The following is a 16,173-nucleotide window of genomic DNA, read 5'->3' as shown; positions in this document are numbered from 1 at the left end:
CAAGAATGTACGTCTCCGCGAATCTTATTGCCTTTATTTACTCTAATTTGAACTCGGACCTCTGTTGTGGCTGTATTTCAATGCATACGAATCCCAATGACGTAAACAACTGTCACCACGGTAGTAATCGTCGTGGTAAATCCTGACTGCAGCCAAGTTGCTGACGTAACGGCATTCAGCCAGCAGCTGCCCCCATCGCGTGCGTCAGATCTGCCTTAGAGATGATTGGGCTGGTCGCATTGGTCAGGGACATTAGGCTTTGTATCGCCAAACCTGCTGTTATGTCCGAGCCTCAAACACTCATTTCCGGATCCGGTCCACTAAAGTGTCATTGGAGCAACATCAATCACACGTCCATACTTCCTACCAGTCGCACTGATTTTTCACACCAAAGAGAGATGATTGTTTCTACTTACCAAGAGCTGCCACGATGTCTCCCGAAGAATTCCTCCGGATGGCCTGTAGATAGTTCTCGCGAACAACTGCGGCAAACAAAAATTATATCATCAGTAGTGCTCGGAAGTTGACTACCTAAAAATTACAGAAAAATTACCTATAAAATGACCTGAAAATAATATGACATAGAAATTGTAAAAAAATGACGATTTTAATAGTAAACTTACTTACTTATGGCTTTTAAATCACACGGACGTTCATTGTCGCCCTCACATAAGCCCGCCATTGGTCCCTATCCTCAGCAAGATTAATTAATTCTCTACAATCATATTGCACCCATCCCAAATACATTTTAATATTATCACCCATCTACGCCTCAGCCTCCCTAAAGGTCTTTTTCCCTCCGGCCACCCAACTAACACTCTATATGCATTTCTGGATTCGCCCATACGTGCTACATGCCCTGTCCATCTCAGACGTCTGGATTTAATGTTCCTAATTATGTCAGGTGAAGAATACAATGGGTACAGTTCTGCGTTGTGTAACTTTCTTTATTCTCCTGTAAGTTCATCTCTCTTAGCCCCAAATATTTTCCTAAGCACCTTCTTCTCGAACATCCTTAACCTCTGTTTCTCTCTCAAAGTGAGAGTTCAAGTTTAACAATCGGTAATATAACTGTTTTATAAATTCTAACTTTCCGGGTTTTTTTAGAGCAGAATGGATGACGAAAACTTCTCAACTGAATATTAGCAGGCATTTTCCATATTTATTCTGCGTTTAATTTCCTCCCGAGAGTCTTTTATATTTAATACTAAAATACAAACAAAATAGAATCTTCCATCTATGAAAAATACACTGTCACGCAACTCAATCATTAACTGTCGTCGCAAAAAACTTTGATTTATTTTGCTTGCTGCATTTTTACGTCTTCACTTGTAAGATAAAATATGCTGACTGCTGGCACTGAGGCTGCAGTTTTTGTTCTATTGCGTTGAATGGGCAGTTAATGAAATCAGTCAAGTCAGTGAAATGGGTCAAGCAAGTCTGTGAAATCAGTTAAACTAGTCTGTGAAATCAGCCAAGCCAGTTTGTGAAATCAGCCAAGCCAGTCTGTGAAATCAGCCAAGCCAGTCTGTGAAATCAGCCAGGCCAGTCTGTGAAATCAGCCAGGCCAGTCTGTGAAATCAGCCAAGCCAGTCTGTGAAATCAGCCAAGCCAGTCTGTGAAATCAGCCAAGCCAGTCTGTGAAATCAGCCAAGCGAGTCTGTGAAATCAGCCAAGCGAGTCTGTGAAATCAGTTAGGTCAGTCTGTGAAATCAGTCAAGCTAGTCCGTGAAATCAGCCAAGCCAGTCTGTGAAATCAGTCAAGCTAGTCTGTGAAATCAGCCAAGCGAGTCTGTGAAATCAGTTAGGTCAGTCTGTGAAATCAGTCAAGCTAGTCCGTGAAATCAGTCAAGCCAGTCTGTGAAGTCAGTCAAGCCAGTCCGTGAAATCAGCCAAGCCAGTCTGTGAAATCAGTCAAGCTAGTCTGTGAAATCAGCCAAGCGAGTCTGTGAAATCAGTTAGGTCAGTCTGTGAAATCAGTCAAGCTAGTCCGTGAAATCAGCCAAGCCAGTCTGTGAAATCAGTCAAGCCAGTCCGTGAAATCAGCCAAGCCAGTCTGTGAAATCAGTCAAGCTAGTCTGTGAAATCAGCAAAGCGAGTCTGTGAAATCAGTTAGGTCAGTCTGTGAAATCAGTCAAGCTAGTCCGTGAAATCAGCCAAGCCAGTCTGTGAAATCAGTCAAGCTAGTCTGTGAAATCAGCCAAGCGAGTCTGTGAAATCAGTTAGATCAGTCTGTGAAATCAGTCAAGCTAGTCCGTGAAATCAGCCAAGCCAGTCTGTGAAATCAGCCAAGCCAGTCTGTGAAATCAGCCTAGTCAGTCAACGCATTTAGTCTATCAGTCAATGGAACCAGTGGAGTCAGAGAACTCAGTCCATTCAGTCAAGGGAACCAGTCAAAAAGACAGTTAATAAATAAGTAATGTCTTTAGGTCGTAGGTCTCAGTTATTTAACTAATGTCAATCGGTTATCAGTCAGCCAAGATCAATCAAATCTGCAATCAGTAGGATAGTTAGTTAGTTAGTTAGTTAGTTAGTTGGTTGGTTAGTTAGTTAGTTGGTTAGTTAGGGCAAATAAAAAGCATTAAGCACGTACAATATTCATGTACACAAAACACAAAAATTGACTTGTTATCACAAGAGAGATAATTCCAGTTATATAAGATAAGACCAGGTAAACAGATTTAATTAAATTACCCCAGATTTGGAAATCAGCTCTTGCTCTTGGCATAGCAACTTGCGATTGTGAATCTTCTACAAGGCAAATACTGATGGTGCTGAGATTGCGAAGAAGAGGGATGTTACATTATTATTATCGCACCAAGAAGAAGCACGTGAGCAGGCTGCGTTGACTACTGTGCTTTCTGAAAACACTCGTACTACCGTTAGTCATTAGTAGGTTTTTTATTTAACAGCATTAAGTTATACACTAACCAAAATTACTATAAAAATTTGCTTAAATCAAATAAGTACAACAGATGTAATGCCACAGAGTTAAGGAAACCAGGTAGTGATTAGGGGTCAAAAATCCGATTTTTTTATTTTGTGTTTTAAAAAAAAGTACAAAACTTGCTCTTTAAAACAATATAAATATTATGGGGGGGTATTTCTGCAGATACGCCCTTGAAATGGCCTCTTCAAATTTGACTGCGCATGTAATTCATACATCCTTCTTTTTAAATGCAGTTTTCCATAAGTTGACATTATTCGAAGTTAAGTGCATTTCTCTCTGAAAGTAATGAATCAATTTGACATGAAATTTTTACAGTGTTTTCTGCAGCCTGTGTTCTACATAGTAGACCTACGGGTTTAAGAATATCACATACATAACACGAGAAAAAATATATATGCATTGAAAAAATTGCAAAAAAATATTAACAAAAGTCATTATTTTTTCTGTTTCACTAGGGGTGAAATATTTAACTAAATTTTGCTTTAGAATTTACAATATACATTACCGGATATCTTAAAAAAATACAAAGCATATGAGTGAAGATTGTAGCAAGTAATGTGCACCTGAAGAATGAGGTACACTTAGCCAAGTGGGAAAACAGGTTATCAGTTAGGGCCTTTATTTTGCACTTGGATATGGAACTATTTAGTTGTCTTTTATACCACTGAATTCAGAATGATTGATTGCATAAGCATGAAAATTTTTATTAAACTCTGAGAACTAAAAGCCTAGAAATATTGAACTAAACTTTTGTACTGAAATTTTTTAATCGCACAGACATCACTACCCACTACCCTTAAGCAGACTGCTTACAGCTGAAAAGTGTGCATTTTCACTGCGAAATAATTATTAGTATAATAAAAATTGCTGGATGGTTAAGTCATGGCTAGCGATAAGCACTTTTAAGGTGTTTTTATGACGGTCATATTCAGGAGTATTAATTTCATTATGTACCGGTAGTCCAGTGGTCTTCAAACAGCGCATCTTGTAGTGCACAAAACGCTGCCCTCTGAACACAGATAGTAGCCAGTTGTGAGAGGAAAGATAAGGCAGAGGCACTCTTATATCGTCAGTTGTCAGAGAACAGTGAGAGAATAGACAATAGTCTGCTACTGTGTTGAAATAATAACTGAAACAGACATTCAGACATGGAAAAATCCTCAATAACTCCTCGGATGAAGATAGGGACCCTTTTGGAAAAAGCGATATGCTCGAAGTGTCCACATTTACTTTTTTTGCTTGTAGATGCATAAAAGATACGTAAAGTACCACATTTAAATAAAACGAATTCGCGAAATGACACGAAATTTAGTTCATTGTGCGAAATATATCAATAACCACGAAATAAACTCCCTTCTATCGCAAAAAAACTACGAAATATGAACCAATTTTTTTTTCAGTATTGTTAAAAACATTTTTATGACTTTTGTTTGAGTTAATTTGTCAATCGGTTGGTAACGCCAGTATTTCTGTATTTCCTCTATAGATAATGTGTATACTGGCGTTCAGAGATATCTGACTTCCAATTTTCTGATCGTGTAAGCTAACTTTCTAACTACGGGATAAGTCAGAACCAAAGATATAACATACTGACAAACTTTGAAGTAGTTTCGCTAGTTCTCAAAGAGCGAAGAAGACCTTTGGGGAGACCGAGACGTAGATGCAATAATAATATTAAAATGGATTTGAGGAAAGTGGCGTGTGATTGCAGAGACTGGATTAATCTTAAGATGGAGACTTGCACTTACATTCAATGCAAGTGAGCAAGCTTCAAACTGTCTTTTATTCATTTCAGTTTCAATTAATTTTACAGTCTTGTCTATACTCCTCTGAATTTTATTGAGTTTGGAGATTATAATTGTATTTTCTTAAGACCGTCGACTTTTTTAGTGGGTTATTTACGACACTTTATCAACTGTTGTGGTTATCTAGTGTATGAATGATATGAAGGTGATAACGTCGTCGAAATGAATACAGGGTCCAGCGGCGAAAGTTACCCAGCATTTGCTCTTAATGGGTTGAGGAAAAAACCGGAAAATCTTCAACTAAGTAACTTACCCCAAGCAGAATTTGAACCTGAGCCCGCTTGTTTAATGGTCAGTCATGCTAACCGTTACTCCACAGCGGGGTACGTCTACGTTTTCTGGATTGAGTACAGTATCTGTAACATCTTTTATGCAATATATTATAAATTCTCTCCCTGTAAAGACTTCATTTTCTCCAATCTTCCACACGAGAACATGGCTATCTGGAAAGTGTTTTCGTATAAAAGATTGGTCAAATTCTATTGTTGAAATTTTAGACTAGTTAGATAATGTATCTGCATGCATTGTATTGTTCATCCGACATAATTAGAAACATTAAATCCAGGCGTTTCAGATGGGCAGGGCATGTAGCACGTATGGGCGAATCCAGAAATGCATAGAGTGCTAATTGGGAGGCCGGAGGGAAAAATACCTTTGGGGAGGACGAGACGTAGATGGGAGGATAATATTAAAATGGATTTGAGGGAGGTGGGATATGATGGTACAGAATAGATTAATCTTGCACAGGATAGGGACCGATGGCGGGCTTATGTGAGGGCGGCAATGAACCTGCGGGTTCCTTAAAAGCCACATGTAAGTAAGTTACCTAATGTATAGTGTCATGAATAGTGAGAGCATACACTTTAATTTCAATTGAAGTTGCACAGTAGAGTGCACTCATATGCACTCACTTTGAAACCAGAGTGTCAGTAATTTACACTTGTGGAATTCTGATACTAAAGACAAACACAAACATGTGAAATAACAAGACATCTGTCGCGAGTGGACTTCTCGAGAACCTGCCCTGGCGCGCATCTATTGCCATGCCAATAGAGTGATTCACGGGGATCGTGCAATATTCTAGAAAATATTTCCTGATATCATTGTGAAGAAAAATGTTCATATAAACATGTGTCAGAGTTTGAATAGTTTTGAAAGTAATCACAGATGTTGTTTTTATAACATAAAATTCTTGTGAACTTCGCTGGGATGTTTAGAATTAGAGAACAATGGACAGACTATTACATCATAATTCACAGCTAACTGCGAATTGGATCCATTGGTGACAGTTCTTTTTATTTATTACTAGTATAAGTACTACCTTAAAGCGTTCAGTTCACTCTAGACCGGCTACGTGAATTGCTGTGGAAAGTGGTTTCAAAACCAGCTTTAACATAATTTTTTCTGGTGAGTAATAATGTGAATTTACTCTTTTAAAATTATAATATCATCAATATAATTTATTTTATCATCCAGTTTGCTGTCAAAAAATCTGAAAGTTAGAATTTATAAAACAGTTATATTACCGGTTGTTGTTTATGGTTGTGAAACTTGGACTCTCACTTTGAGAGAGGAACATAGGTTAAGGGTGTTAGAGAATAAGGTTCTTAGGAAAATATTTGGGGCTAAGAGGGATGAAGCTACAGGAGAATAGAGAAAGTTACACAACACAGAACTGCACGCATTGTATTCTTCACCTGACATAATTAGGAAGATTAAATCCAGACGTTTGAGATGGGCAGGGCATGTAGCACGTATGGGCGAATCCAGAAATGCATATAGAGTGTTAGTTGGGAGGCCGGAGGGAAAAAGACCTTTGGGGAGGCCGAGACGTAGAGGGGAAGATAATATTAAAATGGATTTGAGGAAGATGGGATATGATGCTAGAGACTGGATTAATCTTGCTCAGGATAGGGACCGAAGGCGGGCTTATGTGAGGGCGGCAATGAACCTCCGGGTTCCTTAAAAGCCAGTAAGTAAGTAAGTAATTATGTCAGGTGAAGAATACAATGCATGCAGTTCTGTGTTGTGTAACTTTCTCCATTCTCCTGTAACTTCATCCCTCTTAGCCCCAAATATTTTCCTAAGCACCTTATTCTCAAACACCCTTAATCTCTGTTCCTCTCTCAAAGTGAGAGTCCAAGTTTCACAACCATAAAGAACAACCGGTAATATAATTGTTTTATAAATTCTAACTTTCAGATTTTTTGACAGCAGGCTGGATGATAAAAGTTTCTCAACCGAATAATAATAGGCATTTCCATGTTTATTCTGTGTTTAATTTCCTCCCGAGTGTCATTTACATTTGTTACTGTTGCTCCCAGGTATTTTAATTTTTCCACTTCTTCAAAAGATAAATTTCCAATTTTTATATTTCCATTTCGTACAATATTCTGGTCACGAGACATAATCATATACTTTGTCTTTTCGTGATTTACTTCCAACCCTATCGCTTTACTTGCTTCAACTAGAATTTCCGCGTTTTCCCTAATCGTTTGTGGATTTTCTCCTAACATATTCACGTCATCCGCATAGACAAGCAGCTGATGTAATCCGTTCAATTCTAAACCCTCTCTGTTATTTTAATTTTGTATATGGAAGAAATTAAAAAAAAACTCTTACTATTTACAATTAGTGTGACCCAATTACGCAATTTGCGATCTTTTATTCACCGACTAGCAGAGCTCACTCGATTACGAAATTGCAGCTGATTGATGGTGCAGCTCCGCGGAGAATAGAAGTAATGACAACAGGAAATTGAATTTGAGGACAGAGGCGTCAGTGCACTGGGATTGTGACGACGGTCAGTCGATTCAATGGCTCTAGCTGTCAGGTTCTCATCCGAATTTAGACACTGATGCAAGGTGTTACTTCACCCAGTGCGTGATACTGCAGTGAGAGACAAGTGACAGTCTCCACCCAAGTTTCGAACAGGAGAGTGAGTTTCACGTGATAACTCACGTGTTAAAATAACTTCATTCACAAGGGCTCTAATCTGATAATATATTATACAATTTTATCCTGTTTGCTTATTAATGAGAGGAGGTTTCTACGATTTTAGTTCACAACAGAAAAAAGGTATGTATATCTTACTTACTTACAAATGGCTTTTAAGTAACCCGAAGGTTCATTGCCGCCCTCACATAAGCCCGCCACCGGTCCCTATCCTGTGCAAAATTAATCCAGTCTCTATCATCATACCCCACCTCCCTCAAATACATTTTAATATTATCCTCCCATCTACGTCTCGGCCTCCCTAAAGGTCTTTTTCCCTCCGGTCTCCCAACTAACACTCTATAGGTATGCATTTCTGGATTCGCCCATACGTGCTACATGCCCTGCCCATCTCAAACGTCTGGGTTTAATGTTCCTAATTATGTCAGGTGAAGAATACAATGCGTGCAGTTCTGTGTTGTGTAACTTTCTCCATTCTCCTGTAACTTCATCCCGCTTAGCACCAAATATTTTCCTTAGCACCTTATTCTCAAACACCCTGAACCTATGTTCCTCTCTCAGAGTCAGAGTCCAAGTTTCACAACCATACAGAAGAACCGGTAATATAACTGTTTTATAAATTCTCACTTTCAGATTTTTGGACAGCAGACTGGATGATAAGAGCTTCTCAACCGAATAATAACACGCATTTCCCATATTTATTCTGCGTTTAATTTCCTCCCGAGTGTCATTTATATTTGTTACTGTTGCTCCAAGATATTTGAACTTTTCCACCCCTTCGAAGGATAAATCTCCAATTTTTATATTTCCATTTCGTACAATATTCTGGTCACGAGACATAATCATATACTTTGTCTTTTCGGGATTTACTTCCAAACCGATCGCTTTACTTGCTTCAAGTAAAATTCCCGTGTTTTCCCTAATCGTTTGTGGATTTTCTCCTAACATATTCACGTCATCCGCATAGACAAGCAGCTGATGTAACCCGTTCAATTCCAAACCCTGCCTGTTATCCTGAACTTTCCTAATGGCATATTCTAGAGCGAAGTTAAAAAGTAAAGGTGATAGTGCATCTCCCTGGTTTAGCCCGCAGTGAATGTATATCATTGACACCTATTTCTTTTTAAACAGAATCCCTTCCTAGGGTGAGATCAGAGGCCCTGCATTAACAATTTTAAATTGAACATCTTTAAGTACCTTATTTTAGAACGTATTATAGATATCTCTATGACTATTACACTCTTACTACGTCATACTACTTTTGATCAATAAAACGGTACGAAAGAACGTATTTCAACCAATCATGGCTGCTTATCGCACAATTTTATCGCGTCCATAGCATTTGTTTAATTTTATCGCGTCCCTAGCATTTGTTTAATTTTATCGCGTCCCTAGCATTTGTTTAATTTTATCGCGTCCCTAGCATTTGTTTCTTGGTTTGCCAACATTTGAAACTGCGCTGGTCTGGACGTCAAAATATGTTGTTGTTGTTGTTGTTGTTGTTGTTGTTGTTTTCTAATGCCAGGCGTTTGACAATAAAGTCATTTGACCTCTTGCACTCCAATATTTTTCAAAGATATTACCATGACTAGCCACTGAAGCACAGATTTTGAGGTGTTCCGAATCCATTTCTTGGTTTGAGTTGCACAATGGGCAGTTAGGGGACTGATATATTCCAATTCTATGCAGGTGTTTGGCCAAACAATCATGGCCTGTTGCCAATCTAAATGCAGCTACAGACGATTTTCGTGGTAAATCGGGAATTAACTGTGGATTTTGATGCAGAGAGTTCCATTTTACCCCTTGGGATTGTGTTATCAAATTTTGTTTGTTGAAGTCTAAGTATGCAGATTTAATAAATGTTTTCACAGAGTAATACGTAGATTTAGTAACAGGTCTGTAAGTAGCAGTGCTGCCCTTCTTTGCTAAAGCATCCGCATTCTCGTTTCCCAGGATTCCACAATGGGATGGTATCCATTGGAATACAATTCTTTTATTGAGTGATAATAATTGAGGGAGCATAAATATATATATATATATGTCAAAAAAAAAAAAAAATATATATATATATATATATATTAAAATTACAAACCACTCCAGTCGATGCACAGCAGTTTCAAATATCACTCGCATTGGCATTCAAGAACAAGAAGTAATAAAAATCACTGATCATACCTATGCATCTTCTGAAATCCGATTTACAAATAAATGAAGAGCACCATTCGGAAATCCTGAATAAGTTGAATACACCATGTAGGCCTAAATCAAAGAGTTCCACTTCTATTACGCACACGTCCAATATAACATCAATTGAACCACCAACCACATTCAAATTTGAAAATTGTACATTCAATAATTATTCCTTTTAAAATTATTCATGTTTATTTTTTATGTCATCGTCGTTAATTAAAACTTTTCTAACACTTGTGTATATTAGTTAGGTTATGTTACAGCTTCTGCTATATGATATTATGGATAGTCACGTATCAGAGATTGTTAGTATTAAGATTTATTGAAAATCATCTGTCAAGTGACGTTGATTACTGGGATTCGGATAATTGAAGTGGAATGTTGCATTTTAATAAAAATGAAACTGAATCAACAAAGCATTCTTGACTAGTAACATTGCCATCGTGTATAATAGTCGAGAACTTCTCGACGAGAAGGCATTGCTCACTACTGCCATCTAGCATGCATCTAGCGTAATATTTGTAATGTTGAGATGGTACAATAATACATTTGAAGACAGTTGTATTTTCGTAAGTCAATTAATATTTTATTGTATTGGAGTACTTAGTTACTTCTAATCTTTATATACTTTCTTCTAATCGTGTAATAGTCAATTAAATCCCACTCGAGTTTTGATTTTCTCTAGATAAATCAAAACGTCTAGTGAGATTACTTTTGATAATTTTACTGCTGACTTTGTCTTGAAAGTGCTGACTTCTTTTTTTAGAAGGTGTACTTTGTGAAAATAAGTCATGATTTCTTTGGTAACCGACTAATAAAAAAAAATATAAATACTTTAATATTCATGCACAACAAAGTTTTTGTGAAAATGACTGGAAATTAGAGCTGAGCAATCTCTGCAATACTGTAGATAAGTTGAAAAACTTTTCATGCTTTGAGCTATATTAGTTTCTGAGGAGAAGGTACAGTAGTGGCAAAAAAAAAAAAAAACCGGACCGACCCTTGTAGCAGATTTCAGAGCCTTGTTCACTCCACAGCACGATAGACTTCCGTGGTTCGAATCCTGCCTGGGAGAGAAACATTTTGTTTTTCCTTATTCAATTTATTCCCAACACTTTTCAATTGCTGGTAAAATTCATGTTCTGCGAATAATAAGTTAGTTAAGTAGTAAAATATCTCGAAATGTATTGGGAATAAATTTGAATAAGAGACAAAAAAAGTTTCCTTTCCAGGCAGGATTCGAACCACGAAAGTCTTGGTTACCAGTCTATCGTGCTCTGGAGTGAACAAGGCTCTGAAATCAGCTACAAGGGTCGGTCCGAATTTTTGGCACTACTGTACATATCGATGGCTAAGAATTGATATCTCGTATCTGCAAATTTCCAGGTGAATAAAAAAACTTTTAAAATTACTTTTTCACAAAATAAACTTTTAATACTAGGGCATTCGATAAGTAATGGTAACAATGCTGTAAATCAATGCTCCTAGCGATGAACATTGAAATCTTTCTCGAAGTAGCCATATTTTGTAAATACTGTGGCTGTGTCTGATTTTATTAAATTTATTGAATATGCCTTAACGAGTATAGCTCATATGTAGGGGCTATACAAGAACACATACATATGTTGTACAAAGTAATTTAAGAAGTCGTGAAACTACAGTCTGTGAAAAACAAACAATATCTCAAGAATTTATTAAAGAAAGAAAGCAAAATAAGAACAAATAGTATGATAACATAAAGTTTTGAGTAGAAAAAAAGTTTGAAATCATGAAATAAATAAATCAACTGACAATTAATAGTACATTATGCAACGAGCCTATAATGATAGCAATTAAGAAGAGAGTATGGATGTTTATGAAACGAGCGCAAGCGAGTTTCATAATTTTCATACGAGCTTCTTAATTACCATTATAGGCGAGTTTCATACGACTTTTTATGCTCGACCATATTTCTAACTTGAAATTATTCAGATGCGTACATTTTATTTGTATCTGACAAGATCAGAAGTGACCTTGTTCTAGGTCGTGAATTGTGAGATGTGCGCAGACGCGAAAATATTGATTTTTTCCGAGGAACTATAACGTCATTGACTTTGTGTAATCCCGTTAAACTTGGTATAACCTTGATTATTGAATTCGACATTGAAAAACGAGATGACAAATTGAATTTATTTGAATATTATTTACAATTAACGCTAATTATTATAGTAACAGAACATAACCTTCTGCGACAGTATTGGTTTTCCGGCCCCCGTGACTTTTCGCTAATTCTCTTTCGATTGCATATCCAAGAATAATCGATACTTGTGGTTTTATAACGGTACAAAGCTGACTTGTTATTGGCTGAACACCTGTAAGCTGAGTTGTCATTGGCTGAAAACACCTGTACTTTAATGAGTAGGTGTACTTTAATGACATGCATTAAAGGACTGCTAACAGGTGTATAATTACTACATTTCGGCATGGTCGAGCATAAACGTATTTTTAAACAATTCTTAAAACACCGGTAATTTGATAAAATTCAATATTTTAAAGGAAGTTGGTTAAAAGTTGTTATTAAAAATGCTTAATTCCTTCCGTCCCATAAGTTACTGAGCTATGCTGAGAAAACGAAAGAAAATTGATATAGATATTTAACTGGAGTCAAATAATGAAAACCCAATAAAGTTCTTAAAGCTCTGTTAGTAGTAAACGATACATCCCTAAAGGTACGAACAAAGGTGCTTCATAAAAATCTAAGTTGCGAGAGAAAAACATGCAACTCAGTGCTTTAGGGCATTACAAGAAGCCTGTGGTAGACAAGTCCTACCTTACTGAACTATTGCAAGTTGGGTGGAAGCGAGGGATTCGCTTTCAATCAAGAGTTGACATCCGAAGAACTTTAGATTGATCTGTGAGAGAGATATACAGAAATGATGCTGCAGATGGAATCCGCCGTCTTTCAAGAATTTTGTAACGTATTGTTGACATGGCAGGAGACTATATTTGAAGTAGTATGTAATGTCAAAAGTAACCTAAATAAATTTAGTGCGAAACAGTAACTATGTTGCCATTACTTTTCGATTCCCTAGTACTATATGTTTTTGCTTTGCAAGATCTTCTACTCGAGGACAAAATATTAGTTAACTGAACAGTTTTGTGAACATAATAATCAGGGAAAGGATTTATATGTAAATACATATTTACTTATAAAGCTAATATAATTTATATTTTGCATTATCTTTATGTTTCACAATGTGTAGGGTTGAAAAATCCTACTTTTATTTTCCATATTTTTCCATATTTTAGAGTTTAGTACATATTTTCGTTAATTTCCATATATTTTCCATATTTCATATAAAACAGTCCATATTATATTAGGTTTAACAATAAAACAAAACAAAATTCCATTAACTTTTAAAAATACATTTCAACAATAGAGATTTAAACACATGTTCAGTAATCCCTTTAACATCAGAGTTATTTGAAAATTAGCAGTCCTATCAACAATGGGAAAGTAAGTTACAAAACTGTATTAATTTAATTTAAAATTTTTAACAGACTTCAGTTGTGCAGCTCAACAGTTAAATGCCAGTCAGAGTACACATAGGTTCAGTTTTGTAAATCATACTATAAAGACGGTAAATATGCCAAAAGTACGTCATTCAGTCAATTTAAAATCAAAACTAACAAGTTACATTTCAGAATTTAAAGAAGATGGTTTATCAACTGACAATAAAATATTATTTTGTAATTTGTGTCAGTGTGCAGTATCATCTACACAAAAGTTCCTGGTGCAACAACACATTACAACTAGTAAACATCAGGCCAACAAACAACTAAATTCCAAGCAGAGACAATTGTTTTTAACACAACCAACAACATCGAATGTAAGATCTGAGTTTAACATCGACCTGTGCCGTTCTCTCATCTCTGCTGATATTCCTCTCTACAAACTAAAGAATAAGGTCTTCAGGGAATTCCTTGAAAAATATACTCAACATACAATCCCGGATGAGTCAACACTTAGGAAGACGTATGCTCCATCCATCTACGATGAGACAATACAGAAGATAAGAGATGAAATTAAAGATAGTTCAATTTGGGTTTCCATTGATGAGACTCCCGACAAAGAAGGTAGACTTGTTGGTAATGTAGTTATCGGTTTGTTAAGTGAACAATATTCTGAACGAATTCTTTTACATTGTGATGTTCTAGAAAAGTGCAATAACAAAACTATAGTTAAACTGTTCAACGAAGCTATGGGTATCCTGTGGCCAAAGGGTATTATGTACGATAATGTGTTATTCTTTATTAGCGATGCTGCCCCTTATATGGTCAAAGCTGGACAAGCATTATCTGTTGTATATCCTAAATTGACTCATTTTACTTGTGTGGCGCATGCATTTCATCGTGTGGCAGAAGTGGTCAGAGACAATTTCCCTAAAGTAGATTTGTTGAGTTCATCAGTGAAAAAAGTATTTCTCAAAGCTCCCAGTAGAGTTAACGTGTTGAAAGAAATGTACCCTGAAATTCCATTGCCACCAAAGCCAATTTTAACTAGATGGGGTACATGGCTAGAAGCAGTTGAATATTATGCCGAACATATAGACTCTATTAACAATGTTCTCCTTGCATTGGACTCTGAAGATGCAGTCTCAATTGATACTGCGAAAACAGTTACCTGTGACATAAGTGTGAAGAATGACTTAGCTCACATTCAGCATACATTTTCATGCATCAAAAGTCTCCAAAATAGGCACCTTTCACTATCTGAAAGTTTTGAAATTATAAATAGTACTGTGGAACAACTGAATCGTGGTAGAGGTAAAGTTGCAGATGCAGTAAGAGCTAAGGTGGACACTGTACTTTCAAAAAACCCTGGATATGAAGAACTACAAAAGGTTGTTGCTGTGATGAGTGGTGAATCAACAGTGAAGATTAACTTGGACTTATCCCCAGCAGACATTGTGAAATTGAATTATGTACCAGTTACTTCTTGTGACGTCGAACGCTCTTTTAGTCAGTATAAATCTATCCTCAGAGACAATAGAAGAAGATTCACTTTTCAGCACTTGAAAGAAATGTTTGTAACCTATTGTTATGGTAACAGACAATAAAAATTGTGTTTTGTTGAAACTACATTGGAAGATAAGGTACGTCCATTATATTTTTTGTTTAGTTTGATTAAAATGTACCAATATTTAACGTACATAGTCATTTTTTTATAATTTTAAGTCCATATTTAATTCCATATTTTGGTAAAAATCCATATTTAATTCCATATTTTGGTAAAAATAACTACATATATATTTACATATTTCATATATTTTTAGTCCATATAAATCCGTTCCCTGATAATAATAATGTACTTAATTTAAATAATAATGTAGTTTAACTAAATGAGAGGCCCGGGAGTAAAACATGGTAACTGACATTTTGGTAATAAATGAGATATGTGGTGTATAATATGGTATCTTACATTCTGCGTCTAATGCACTTGCTAGTTTGCCAACACCTCAACAGATGACAGACGTAGCTATACAAATTTTACTTTCTTGGTAACTATACTTCTGCACTTCGATTATTGTGACGTTTTGTTAAGTGATCTAAGTTCTGAACTGTCAGTCAAGTTACAGCGAGCTCAGAATATGTGCGTCAGATACGTGTGCAACATCCGACGATATGACCACATATCACCGTCCTTCGCAAGTCTTTCGTGGCTCCGACTTAAAGAACGCAGAACTTTACACTCTTTGTCTTTACTCTTTCGAATTCTGCACACCTCAACACCAAATTACCTTTCGTCTCGTTTCTCTTATCTATACTCTAACCACGACGTAAATACCAGATCACTTATCTGTGGCACGCTAAGTATACCTCTTCATAGAACATCTTGATATTCATCATCTTTTACAATATCCACCTCGCGTCAATGGAATTCCTTGTCACAAAGTATTAGGGGCTGCAAGACAATAAACACCTTTAAAAACAGCTTAAAAGATAACCTTATTAGCATTTCGCTCCAATCATACTGATTTTAACTATCACTGTCTACATTGTTACTTCTTTCTTTAGACATCATCCTGATAGTGCTGTATTGTCAAAATTGTCTCATAATAATCTCTTTCTATTATCTAATATTATTTGAAATATATTAACATTCTATGTATTTTAGCTTAATTCTGCTACACAGTTTATTTCAGTGCTTAATTAATAGTTCATAGTATTTTGTTGTTTAATTCGTAAATAACTCTTGTATACATGTAACTCTCATCTTAATCAAATTGTTGA

The 16,173-nt window shown here is 36.2% G+C and overlaps 1 protein-coding gene across 3 annotated transcripts in view; it reads left to right on the top strand.

The window, feature by feature from the left end:
- LOC138713141 (proton-coupled amino acid transporter-like protein CG1139) overlaps positions 1 to 16,173 on the top strand; it is a 96,334-nt gene that overhangs the window by 29,747 nt on the left and 50,414 nt on the right. Inside the window, exon 1 of one of the 3 annotated variants that reach the window (XM_069844954.1) lies at positions 7,595 to 7,833. The exons of the other annotated variants lie outside the window; for them this stretch is intronic. The gene's annotated coding sequence lies outside the window, so the exon portion shown is untranslated. Of the gene's footprint in view, positions 1 to 7,594; positions 7,834 to 16,173 lie in introns of those variants that run through there. 3 annotated transcript variants of the gene reach the window in all.

The sequence above is a fragment of the Periplaneta americana genome, chromosome 14 (genome assembly GCF_040183065.1).
Source record: "Periplaneta americana isolate PAMFEO1 chromosome 14, P.americana_PAMFEO1_priV1, whole genome shotgun sequence".
Classification (NCBI taxonomy): Eukaryota; Metazoa; Arthropoda; class Insecta; order Blattodea; family Blattidae; genus Periplaneta; species Periplaneta americana.
Note: the sequence above shows the minus strand (reverse complement) of the source record. Positions and strands in the feature narration are given on the sequence as shown.